Raw genomic sequence first — 13028 nt, 5'->3', positions numbered from 1 at the left:
TCCCTGCCCTTGAGGGGTTCCTGGAGAGAGACCTGTCTTTGGGGTGAAGGCTCCAAGCTGCCAGCTGGTAAGGTCGGAGGCTGCCAGCCTGGTACCAGGACCTGTCCATCACCTTCTGGGGTCCCCTGGCTGGACTCCCACACTCCCACCCTGTACTCACATGGCTAGAGTCCCCCTCAGACCTATAGCTGACTCCCCTGCTCCAGCCCCATCTAATGCCTGCTCAGAACTCACCGACTTCACAATCCCTAGCCTCCCTACTCCCGGGGCCCTTCCCTGAGTGTCAGCAGCAATTTCCTGGCAGGCCTGGTGACAGTAGCCTGAGCCAGCCCAGGGGAAACCCAATGCCATGGTGTCAGCAGCGGGTGTCCCTTGGTGTCTGGGGAATGGGGCTGAGACTGTGCAGAGCTGAGCCGCCTGAGGGGGTGGAAGGGCTACGACCACCCTGCCCCCACGGCTCCCTGTTCCTTCCACACTCAGTGCAGACATCTGTGCCCACTTGCCCTGCACCCAAGGACCCTGGCAAAGACACATCTTTCCTGCTTCACAACTGGACCAAGGCTAAAAAGTCACCCACACGCTGGAGACAGTGCCTGGGGTGATAGTGCCTGGCTCTGGGCCGGCACACGTCCTTTTTAATCTTGCTCCGGCATTCAGAGAGATGGCTGCATCCCAGGCCCCATGGATGGCCAACAGTCTGTGCCTTCTGCCTCTGCTTTTACCTTGTTGCTGGGTCTGTGCATGACAGCCACCTTTTCTGTTGTCCAGAATTCTCATTAGGGGAGGACTGGGTCTCCTCTCTCCTCTGTATCCCCCTCAGGTCAGTAGGGTTATTTTCTGAGGACTGATCCTTGAGTGTGGAGACTGCTCGTATTTTGTTTAGTCTAATTGCCTCTTATCACACTTGGATACTTATGAATTCTTCTATTCTAAATTTAACTGATGTGGCACTACTGTATACACCGTTTTCCTGGATAATGTGTGTGTCCCCTGCCCTTGGCACAGAGCAGGGGCTAAGTGGAGGCTGGCTGCATTGGACTAGATCCACATGACCTACAGAGGGGTGGGGAGACTCACGGCGGAAGGACGGCTCTCAGCCTGGTCCCAGCCTGGCGGGGCTGGGAGATGCATCCAAAGGCGTGGGCCAGTGGGCATTCATTTGGTTTGGGCCTAAGTCTTGGCTACTGTCCAGTTAAGCTCTTTTCTCATGGCCAGCAGACCCTTAGTTGTTGTTACTAGAACTTCTTGCATGTGGGCTGACTGAACAGGTGCCTCTCCCCGATCCCCTTCAGGCCTCTGCCTGGAGCAGAGCTGCAGACTCAGCGCTTGAGACTGGCCAGTCTCTTTCCCAGGAGCTCAGTCACCCTTCCCGGAGCCGTGGAATGTCACCCTTGGGATTCATCTTAGAGGTTGCCTGAAAGTCCTGTCTCCTCCTCTGTCTCTTCCTCCAGAAGAGGAAACTGAGGCTGAATGTGCAGTAATTTGCTCAGGCTTGCCCAGCCATTTGAGATTCTATGGCCCAGATCTCCCCACCCCAAGTCCCTGCTGACCCAGGCTGTAATATGTCCCATGCTCCACATGTATTAAGCACTTGCAGCGTGCAGAGGTCTGAACTGTGCCTCAGGCTAGGTAAGAATGTCTCCAAATAAAATAATAACAGTTGTTCCCAAACTTGTGGATTTTATGGACCAATTAAAAATTAAGGGGATGGACATAGGTTTGACAATTATAATTTTGCCAAGAATAGGTTTTCTAGAAGTCCTACTTTCATCATGTTTTGTAACAAGAAAGAAGAATATTTTAAATCAGAAAAGGGACGATATTTCAAATTTAAAAGCTGACTAAATGTTACCATATACAGAATTCATTATTGATTTTTCTCTTTCACCTCTGACTGGTAAAAGCATCATCATGGACAAAAGCCCTTCCTTGGACCTGAATTAGAAGACCCAGTTCTGTCCCAAGGAGCCCATGCTTTGGTCTAAGGGGGAGTGGGGATTGACCCAGAGGTCCAGCTATCACCTCATAGTTGCCTTCAGGCAAGGGTGGCCCAAAGTGTTGGAGTGTGACTGGAGCATGGGAAGAGCGAGTCCAGGCCTTTCTCCTGGTGCTCTTAAGGCCGGGGAGCAGGAGGGTTCTGGGAAGGGCCTCTGGGGGCTCTGCCCTTAACTGTCTGACGTTATTGTTTCCATCTGGAGGCTTTGACCTGAGAACTAGCCGAGGCTGTTCCATTCATGGGGGTTGGAGCACTGGCTACATATCCTGAGGCTTCGGTGATTGTACCAGCTTCTTCTCTCCTTGGCTGTGTGACCTTGGACCAGTCCCTGAACCTCTCTGGGCTGCTTTCCTTGGCTCACTGGGCAAATGTGAGGATAGCCACTCGGATAGCAAGTGTACAGCAGTGTAGCCACAGGGGCTTTTTAAAAAGCAGTTGCTCCAGGATCCCAGAGCACCCACTGGCTCGACATCAGAGCCCTTCCTCTACACCCCACAGCCTCCAGGTCTTCATCAAACCTGAGATCTGCCCAGGGATGTCATTATTTTTCCAGCCTCTTGCTCCTTCAGGCCTTGATTCCCTCAACCTGACCCTGACACCTCGCAATTTCCACTGGGCTCTGCGTGTTTGACTCACCGTCAGCACCTGTCCCCTCTGGTGCTGGCACATCTGGCATGAAGCTTGAGTCCAGACACCATTGCTCAGACTCCGTGGTGGAGTCTGGCAGGGGTTTTTCCTGCCATTGGGTGGTGGAGACCGGGGTTGACTCTCCCTCACCTCTTTCCCATCATCCCTCATTCCAAAGGCCAGGAGGGAAGCCTCTTCTCTGGAAAAAATGACCCCCCCGTTGGCTCTTCTGGGCTCCAGGGGGCTGCCCCAGCCTCACAGCACCCTCCCCTCCTGCCTCACACCAGTGCCAGCACGGGAACTGTAGGCTGCCAGCCCTCTGCACTGTTAGGGAAAACCTGTGTCTTTCCCTCCCTCCTTCCTATCCTTTTCATCCTCCCTCAGCCCCCAGCCCCCTGGCCCCCCAGGTCCTCTCCCTCTCAGCCCTTATCTGCCCCAGGATCTGACCTGCAGATGCACTCACCGCTCGGCGTGCTCCTGACCCTGGGATGGCATCACCGCCCAGCCTGCCTGCCCCCGGGGCCAGCTCCGGCCTGCTCTCCTTCCCTTTAAAAGCCCCCATGTCTTGAAGCTGATTAAAACAAACACAGCTCATATTTTTGTTCTTAATCCAATTGTGCGCTGGGCTAGGGTTGGGGAGGGAGGATAGGATGACAAAAGCACATTCCTCGCCATGCCAGGGGGGAGAGCCAGACCAGGTGCCCGCCAAGAAGTCCCCAGCAGCTGGGGAGGCCATGCGTCCAAGTGGGGTGCTGTCCGACAGTAGTGGATGGGCCCCTCCCTGAGCAGGATTCAGTTGCTGCTCCCCGGGCAGGTCAGGAGGAGGGACAGATTCTCCAGGCCTTCCCAGAAGGGGAACGAGAGGCCCTTCTGGGAGCAGAGTGGCCAGATGGGGGGCAGGGGCTCCAAATAGAGGCCTTTATTCTCTCTAGTCTGGAAATGAGACAGAATCCTCTTGTCTCAGCCGACCCCTGTGACATCCCTGCTCAGCACTTGGCCTTGGAGTTCCTCAGGACACACAGACCCAGACACACACTGTGGACACCTTCCCCTGGTAGGCTAGGCCCATAGGCCCCTAAGAACTCTGTTACTGTCTGAGCCAGAGGTGATGCCTGCATCACCCTGAATTTCCTGATGAAGGGACCACCTGCTGTAGAGCATGGAGGGGAGGGAGGGCCCAGTGATGGTGCAGATGGTGCGTACAGAGTCCGGAGGCCAGGTGCCCGGGCTTGAATCTTACTCTGCTACTTACTAGTTATGTAGGCAAGTTATTTCATCTCTTTGCACTTCAGTTTCATCATCTGTAAAACGGGGTAGTAACAGCAGTACCTACCTCATAGGGGTGTGAGCTGGGAACACAAACACTCAGAACAGTATGTGGCCCTGTATTGTATACGATACTAAATATACCATCTGTATTTGGCATATACTATACTGTATTCTGGCACTCTACTATATACTGCTACTATAAGAAATCTTGATCATTGTTATTATTGAAGGCAGGTGGAGGTAATCCTAGATCAGTCATCTAATAGCTGTGTGGTTCTAAGCAAATCATGCCTGTTCTCTGAGCCTCAGTTTGGCACCTGTAAAATGGGAGCAGACTCAACCTCAGAGAATGATGGTGAGGTTTAAATGTAATAATAACCACGAAAGTGCTTTGTTTATTGAATCTTAAAAATTATGTGATTTCATTGTTAAATGAGACCTTAAGGGACAGTCTTGTCCAAGAGAGGAGGGAATAAGATGGTTAGATAAAATAAAAAAGATAGAAAGGGAACGAGGAGAAAGAAAAGGTACATACAAAGTGGAATGATCCAGAGAATGAGAATAGGGGTGAGACTAATGCAAAGGAAAAGGAGAGAATGAGGAGGGAGAGGAAAAACTAACAACAGCAACCACGAAAATAGCAGAGAAGGAGCTTGATAGAGAAGACAGTCAAGAAAGGAGGGGCAGTGAGCAGGATGGAGAGGGGACACAGGCAGACCTCAGTGAGGGGTCTCGGGGTCTGCCTTGGAAGCCTGTAGGGCTGGGCTTCCTCCTTGGCTGAGGTCTCCAGGCAGGAGAAGCAGGGAGACCCTGGGAGCAGGTGGAGACCCTGGCCGCTGCTTCCTCTCCACCAGGCTTCTGTCAGCTCCCAGGCTGCCCCACCCCATCCCCACTGCCCATGCACTGAGCCAGAGAGATCTCTGCACCGAGTAGGATCAAAGGCCCAGGTGGGGAAAACTCTCCCGGGCTCTTCTGTGAGGCTGCTGGGATGAAGCTCTAGCTCTACATTGGAGAGATGCTTAATCATCTTTCCCCCAAATCCTTAGATGTCTATAGCTTCAGTCTTTCAGGGCTAAACAAGATCTTAAAAATCCATTGTTTGAATGCTAGTCTGAACAGCTCGCCTGCCTGGCCAACTCCAGAAGGGGCTGAATACCTCTTAGGACAAGGCCCTCCCTGTCCTTCAGAGGAGGTTGCTGGGCCCCTTCCAAGATTGATCCACAGTTACTGTGACTGCAAATCAGTCAGTTGATCAATACCAACTTTGTGCGACCTTAATTTGAGCCCTATCTGAAGGACAGAGGGGCCAGTCAGAGGGACACCCTGTCAGGCTGCCTGGTCCATTGAGGGTGGGTGGCCAGCTTGGCCTTGCTGAGGCATCCTCGCCTCCCAGGTTCAGGGCTCTCTCATTCTCCTTCCCTGCCCCATGATCACTTGCTTTGGGCTGTGACAGTTCCCCACACCACAGCTAGAAACCACGATGTATCAGTAGGTCAGGGAGAGGAGGACTAGAAATGGCCCGTAAAAGTCTCGGGCTCCCCATAAATGCAGAGCAGGCCTTTGAAAGCCCAAAGCACTTTTATGTGCTAGTTAAAGGGCCTTCCTGTTGTGTCGCCAGGATTTACAGGGAGGTGGGTGGGGGAATGGGGTGAGGTGAGGCCAAGTGCAGCCTCCACCTACTGACACTCCCCAGGCTTTTCAGAGCTTCAACCCTCTGGGTCCCAGAGGAGAAGGGAGGAAGGGGAGGGCTTAGCGACTTCTCAGCTGTCACACTCCATTTACCAAGCAGCGACTGTGAGGCTCTTCCTCGGTTCTTTGAGATCCTGAACCAGCTCGCTGGGGCAGTGGTGACCAAGGCAGGGACATATTCCAGGCCAGCAATGCCCACAGCCAGGGGGAAGGAAGCCCTGGAAACATAGGCAGAGGCCAGGCTACCCGTGTGGTTTTCAAGCACGTAGGAGTAGGACAATCCAAATGGCTTCATTTGGAGAGTTTGTTCCATGGCCCATCTTGCCATGCCCTATGTCTGATGCCAGCATTAAGGGATCATGGGGAGAGCGCTGGGCATCTGCCCCCATCTCGACTCTGTGAGTTAGGGATGCCCGTCCATCAGCCTGTCTCCACAGGGCACCCTGTAGGAATGCGATGTCCATGAATTTAAACTTCAAAAAATAAAAATAAAAAAGGGAAAGGCCCCATAAAGTGAGTGTGCTATTCTGGCCACTGTCCCTCATGGAATGATGAGTTTACTTTCCTCTCTGGGAGAGCTGAGAAGGACCCTCCCTGACCCGTGTGGAGGGGCAAGCTGCCCCTCTCTGTTCTTCCACAGCGTCCTGTGCTCACACCCCTACGCAGACTGCCAGCATCGTGTAAAGACCCAGTGTGTTCTGAAGGAAAGAACCAAAGAGTCTGGCCACCCTTGGAGCCAGGCATTGTGCCGGGTGATTCACTCACATCGTCCCATTTCAACCTCCCACTGCCCTGCGCAGGAGACACCAGCATCCTCTGCATTTTATAGTTCAGGACAGAGAACTAGCATTTGCCAAGCTCTTCTCCTTTATCAGACCCTTTTGAGAAACAGTACATTCATTCTCCCCTTTAATCTTCCCGGCCTCCCAGCTGAATAATATCAACCCTGATTTGTATATGAGAAAACTGAGGCCCATAGAAGTTCAATGAGTCAGGGAAGGTCCAGGTGGGTAGTGCCCAGCCCAGAGCTCTCTCCCCCTCCCTTTGTTTCATTTGAGCTGTAGGTCTCCCTCAGTCCTCGTGCTCAGAGGCCAGGGTGCCGGGGGGGCGGGGAGAAAAGCCCTGCTGATGTCTGAGGTGTCTCAGCCTTTGGCTCTCAGGCCTGACTTGTCCTTGTCTTTCTAGCAGCCCCATTCCCTGGCTCTAGCTGCCCTCTCCTGGATCGCTTCATCCCGCCTGGGGAGCAGCAGCCAGAGCACATTCAGCCTCCTAGGCTTGTGGCCCTGGGGCCCTGTACCCAGGCAGGGGGATTTCTGCATTGACTTCGCTCTGACCCCTGTCCCTGGCCTGCTGGCCCCAGGTGCCCATTGTGGCCTCAGGCCTCTGGCATTCTTCCCTGACGCTGCAGCTCCCCTCTGCTCCTCTGTGACCCTATTGAGTTTCCCCAGGTCTGGCCAACCAAACACTGCCATATGGGGGAGAGTTACATTTCCTGTATATGTGTCAAAATATCTGAGAGGATGTGAAATAGATCAGACGTGTATAAAAATAAACTTCTACGGGGTGACTGACTACTCCCCTCCAGGGGGAACCAGCGATTCACTCTTCATCTGGGGCCTAGAAGCTTGGCTGGGGCCTTGGGGACCATTCCCCACACCCAGCTCCCCATGGCTGTCCTCCCTCATTTCCTTGGGCTGGGCTTCAGCTCCTCTCCTGGAAGGCATTCTCCCAGGGGTCCATGGGCATGGAAACCCCTCCAAAATAGGGCTGAAAATAGCAAGTTACCTCTCTGGTCCCAGTTTCTTGATAGGGGTAGCAGGTCTTGTTCTTTGAGCTCCCCTTTCTCTCTGGCAATCTGTGATTCTACCACCCAGGGGTCCCCAGGCTAGGCCACAGCAGGGCCATCTCATCACCTCTTCTACTGAGAAGAACACAAGGATTACATCTCAGTTGTTCTTTTCCTGTTGCATTAGGCTGAGGCCTGGTGGACCGGAGTGCAGGGGTCTTTCTGTTCTGGCACCCCTGCTTGAGTTTACCATGAAGGCTTGTCAAGGGCATCTGCTTGTCAAGGTCATCTGCGTCTCCATCCTCCTGCTTCTGGCTAACTGGTTCGATTAAACAGGGCTTGTTCTCTTTACTGCTAAGAGTTTACACGAAGCAGCATCCCAGTTTCATATCAGAAATTTCTCCCTAAATGTTACCTTAAATCCTTCTGAACCCAGACCCCCTTTTACCCTTCTCCCCAGCCATGAGCTGGAGAGGGTGCACTGTGGTGCACAGCTCGGGCGATTCCTGCACTGACCAATCTGTGACCCCTCAAGCAGCTGGGTGAGAAGAGCCGATCTGCCAACCCACGGGATTCCCACCAGACCCTGTTCTTGGGCCATTGGTTCCTGTCTGGCAAAGAACCCAGCTCGGTCGCTTCTGCCTTTCCTCAGCCAAGGGGCCAGAGGGTCTCAGGGCTGAAGACCAGAGATCCCTAGCACCTAAGCTTAGTCAGAAGCCATAGGCCAGGGCCTTGTTTCCATTTCCCCACAACTCTCCAGGCTGGAGCCTTCCTCTTCTCGTCTTGGCTCCCACACCCCGCTTCCTGGCCCCAGGGTTGTCACTGCAGACACACCACTCCTGACAGACACTGGCGTCTGATGGGCAGCTGCCATCCTGCCAGGAAGCCGGTGCCCAGAGCTAGGGCTGCAGGACCAGCTCTCAGCCTCCATTCAGCCTGGCCCTCCCATCACCCAGCCACCTGCCCGCTGCCTCCCAGGCCTCTTTTGAGCACCTTGTGTCCAAACCAACTGAAAATGCCAGACACAGCCTCAAGCCATCAGTTACTGAATCTGAGGTACAGAGTTCTGCTGGGTGGGAAGACACAAGTATATTAAGGGTGTCAATGGGGGACAGTATTTTGGATAGGCCAAGGGAGGGGCAGGGCTGACAGCTGGCTCGTGGCTCCCTGGACATTCTCTAGTTCTCTCCAAGGCAAAGAGCCCCTGCCACCCTCGGATCTGGTCCTGCTGCTGTGTGCTCCCTGCCTGACCCTGAGTCCTGCTATCCCCGACCCTTAACTCTTAATCAGTCTCCTGTGAGTGAGAATAATGGGTTGACTTGTCTAGGAGTCCCAGGAGCATTTGTTAGGAAATGGACTTAATGTCCAAAATGTCCAGGGTGATATTCTTACAGCTGAGAAGCTCTTGAGCCCATGTTGGTGACCCTGGGAGGGCTATCAGCTGGGATCTCAGGCTGCCGGTCCAGCAGCTGGTCTCTTGGGTTTCCATACCAGGACTGACTCAGCTGAAGAAATTCTGATATCTCCTAGGAAGGGTGAGGCAGCTCCTGACTGGGCCCGAGTTTTTCCATTGGTTGATATGGCCCATGCTGCTCCCTGGAACATCCAACCAGCTGTTAGTTGGATTAGAAGTTTTCCCTCTTGCTTTTGGCTACAGCCTTTTCTAATGACTGGCTGCATGTGGTTAGTACTGCCAGCTGGAAGAGCAGGAAGTCAACCACTACAGGATCAGCAGTCTGCCCAGCCCAATGCCCCACCTGCCAGCTGGACCTCCTTGTGGTTATCCAAGCCCAAATCAAATCCAAGTTCACTAACTCCTTTGTCAGCTGTAATTTGGTCCCTCTTCTCCTGACAGAGGCCTGCCTGCCATGTAATTCAGTTCCCCCAAGCCCAGCCTCACTTGGTCTGTTCCCAGCTTTCTTTCCTCTTTTCTCTCTGGAGCTCCATTTTGGTCCCAGCGTCTTTGGGGCAACGGTCTTGTGGCTGGTTACATGCCATTTTCCCTGGCAGGAGACTGCCTTTAGATCAATTCAGGGAAGGGAGCTGGTGGGCAAGAATCTCAACCAAGGGCTGGCCTGAGCATCCTTAGGTCAACAGCCAGGCTGAGAGGGTGGCACAGCTGCCCTGTTGGAGGACCAGCCTTGGCATCTCATCAGGAGTGGCAAGGGGCCCCTTTGGTCCTGCAGAATCAGTGTGGCAGCATATGATGGCCACTGACTTCTCCATCCAGACCCAGTGGTGGACTCGCAAGACCGGCAAGAGCAGGAGATTGTTCAGGGCAGGGCTCTGCGGGTACCTCCTCTGTCCTCAGTTTTAATGCATCATGTTTGATCTTTGCTGCATGGTGGAGGGTTCCTGCCACTCTGATTGATGACACAGATCTTCAAAGAGCAGTCATCCCTGGAGGGAGGGGAAGATTAATCAAAGCTGTTCCCAGGGGGGTACCCGCCAATGCTAGGCCCTCCAGGACCACTCTGGCCCTCAGCTGGATCTATGGACCCAGCTACCCATTCTGCCTGACCCAGGAGCCCCTTTGTTTCTCCATTTAATCTGGTTTTGATGTGAATAAATCTTTTTTTCTTATTGTTGCAGCCAAGACAAAACTATAGATTTTTTTCTTTTTTAGGAAGCGAAGGGGGAAATAGTACTCAGGAACTGAAGGACACATGATGGGTTACAGAGCATCAGTCCTAATGGAACCAGAATCTGCCCCATAATGCTCCACACGGCCTGGCATATCAGGCCCTGCCTCAGCCACCAGGACCCGGTAGCTATCCCCACTCCCTGGCCCCAAGTGAGGAAGGCAGTCTCCTATTTCGCCCCACACATCCCTCCCCAGATCTCTGACACTATCTGATTGTTTGCTGCTCACAGCCTCCCGGAGGACTTTAAATTAAAGTTGGCCTGGAACGAGGCTTTTCACAGTTAGCTCCCCCCATGCAGTCCTGATGGATATTGAGAAGCCGGTAATGGCTGGCTCTGCCTTCGCTTTCTTCCCAGAGCCTCATGCCTGTCCCTTTTTCTAGGACAGAAGAAAACTGCTTCTCTCCCTCTCACCTGCCCCTCTGGTGCCCCACCTGCCAAGTCGGAGTCCAGCCGGAGCCCCACCTTTTGCCCCTGCTAGATTTGCAGAGCAGAGATTACTCCTCACGGTCTAGCGCAAACGTCTGGCACGGATTTAGTGTGTGAGGAATGTTTGTGGAACGCAGGCGCGGATGCAGCATGAATAACCAGCGCTGGCTCGGGCAGCTGAACACCCCCTCACTCCCAGGGCCCACTGATGGTTCCTTCTCCGAGGAGTCATCTTGCTGACTTCTGAGGGTTTATAATACACCCCTTTAAAGTTCAGAGCACATTTAGTATGTTTAAATGAACGTCAGATACCGTGGCTACAGGCTGAAGCAGACTATCTTTTATCATCTGAAATCATGCAGCCCCGGGGTGCAGATGGGCTGAGAGGACACCCAGTGTGGATCACGGTTGAAGCACCCCCAACTGAGATGACAGGCCACCAGCCGCGCCGTGGGCAGCGTCTCCACCAGGGCCCACCGGGGAAGGCCCTGGGGAGGAGGGAACTCCCTCTCTGCAGCAGTGCTGGCTGGGCGTTCCTGCAGCCCTGGTAGAGCGCAAAGATGGCGTGGGAAAGAAAGCCCCTTTGCAGGTCCTAGCTTAGGTTGGAGGCGTGTGTGTGTGTGTGTGTGTGTGTGTGTGAGCTGGGGGCTGCTCCTTTGGGGCTTCTACGTGCACTGCAGGGATTTAGGGTGAGACGTGGAGAATTCAGAGACGTTTCAGCTGCAGTGAACACTTGTATGAAGGTGACTGGCCCCTGCCTGGTTATCCTGCCCACCATGCTCCGCCTACACTGAGTCCTACACTCTTACACGTGGGCTTGTGCATGCTGGCCCCTCAGCCAGGGTGCCCTTCTTGCCTTTTTCACGGAGGGAAGCTCCTGCTTCTCCTTCAGACCCACCCAGGTCCCTCCCTGGTGAAGCTTTCCTGGCCTGGCCCCCGCCTCCTCTTGGAGCTGGGAGTTCCTTCCCCTCCACGGTCAAGTTTATGCCCAGTGCTAAAATGACAGGTTTATGTGTATGTGTCCCCCACACAGGGCCGTGTCTTTCTATCCTTTCTTCCTGCCTCAGCACCTGGCACAGCGCCCAGCTCAGGGTGGGCACTGATGTCTGTGCTCAGAGCATGGCTGCCTGGAGCATGACCTGTGCAGGTCGGGGGGCGGGGATGATGGGCAGTCTGTGGGAGGACGGGGCTCATCTCCAGATGAGGCTCTGGGCCCAGTCCCAGTCCTGTGCGCCCAGGCCCCAAGGGGGCGGAGGCCCTAGGCCCACTCTGTTGGGGCTGCTGGAGCCGCCCAGGGAGGTCACCAGTGACATCTAGTGGTCACAGCAGGCTGCAGCCCCACAAGGTTTTCCAGAAGGTGTGAGTCTTGAGTTGCACGTATCTGCTCTGGGCTGGGCTTCTGAGCGGTTCCCAGCCAAGGGCCAGCAGGCCAGCAGCGCAGGGCAGGACCTAGGTGGTTGGGTGCAAGGACCGAGGCCTGGAGAGAGGCTGGGCAACCCACAAGTCAGAGACTGCAGTCCACGTCCGCTGGGCTCCGAGGCTCCCTGCCATCTCCTTCCCTCCTGCTCCAGTTCCCTCTCCCTGCCTGCCCAGGCTCGGGCCCATCTGCCTCAGCCTCAGCCTCTTAAGACCATGTCCGGGGGCTTTGAGGTCCCCACTGGAGCAGCCACAGACCCACTTTGGTACAGCTACTGAGACAACCAGTGCCAGCCAGTGGATGACGGACGAACGATGGGCCTCATTTACCTACCAAACACCTACCCTGGAGGGCACCCAGGGTGGAGGGCACCCAGGGTAGGGGCCACCTAAAGAGCTGCCTGCCCTGTCCTGGGCCAGCCCTCACTGGCCTGCACAGAGCAGCTCTGGGAGACCCCTCCTCAAAGGGGCAGGGGGTCCCTGGTCACAGCTACAGGCGGTGGCACAGGCTGAATGGGGTGTTGAGCAGCGCGGTGGTGGACCTGAGGGCAGCCTTTGCGGCGGGGCTGTGTCGGCGACTTGCCCGTGTCCCACCTGCCTGCTGCTCAGGGCTTTCTCCTGCAGGCCTTGCAGAGCGTGCCCTGTGTGCTCAGGAAGTGCTGGATGGGGGGCTGCTGTGGGGTGGAGGAGGCATGGGGTGCCGCAACCAGGGTTTCAGGCATTCCACGCCCGGACTCCACTTTCTCTGCCAAAGTTTTCCCGTGAACCATTTCCAGGCTATAAGGAGAGGGGAAGAAGGATGCTGTTCTCAGCAGGGAGGCCTGCAGAGGTATTTATTGTCCTTTTTTTGCAGTAACAATTCCTTCCTGTTTCTTCTGCTCCCCCTCTTTCCTTTTCTGGCACAAGTGTCCTTTTGTACCTTCTCCCTGCTGCCTCTGTGTGGCTCCCCCGCCCTGCCCCTCACTCCTACCCCCTTCCTCTAATCCCTCCGGACTTCTCCCCTTTCTAAGCATCTCCTGCGCTCAGCCCTCTTGTTCTCCACCCCTCTCCCCTCTCCACTGTTTCTGTGGCTCCATCTGCCTTTCTTCTGCTCGCTTTGTCTCCATCCCCGTTTCTCAGCGTCTCTTAGTCCCCCTCCACCCAGCCTTTCCCCCGCCGCCCCGTCCCCGCCTC

Source organism: Balaenoptera physalus (genome assembly GCF_965194825.1).
Source record: "Balaenoptera physalus genome assembly, chromosome: 1".
NCBI classification, from domain to species: domain Eukaryota; kingdom Metazoa; phylum Chordata; class Mammalia; order Artiodactyla; family Balaenopteridae; genus Balaenoptera; species Balaenoptera physalus.
The sequence above is the reverse complement of the archived record's forward strand: the minus strand, read 5'-3'. Positions refer to the sequence as shown.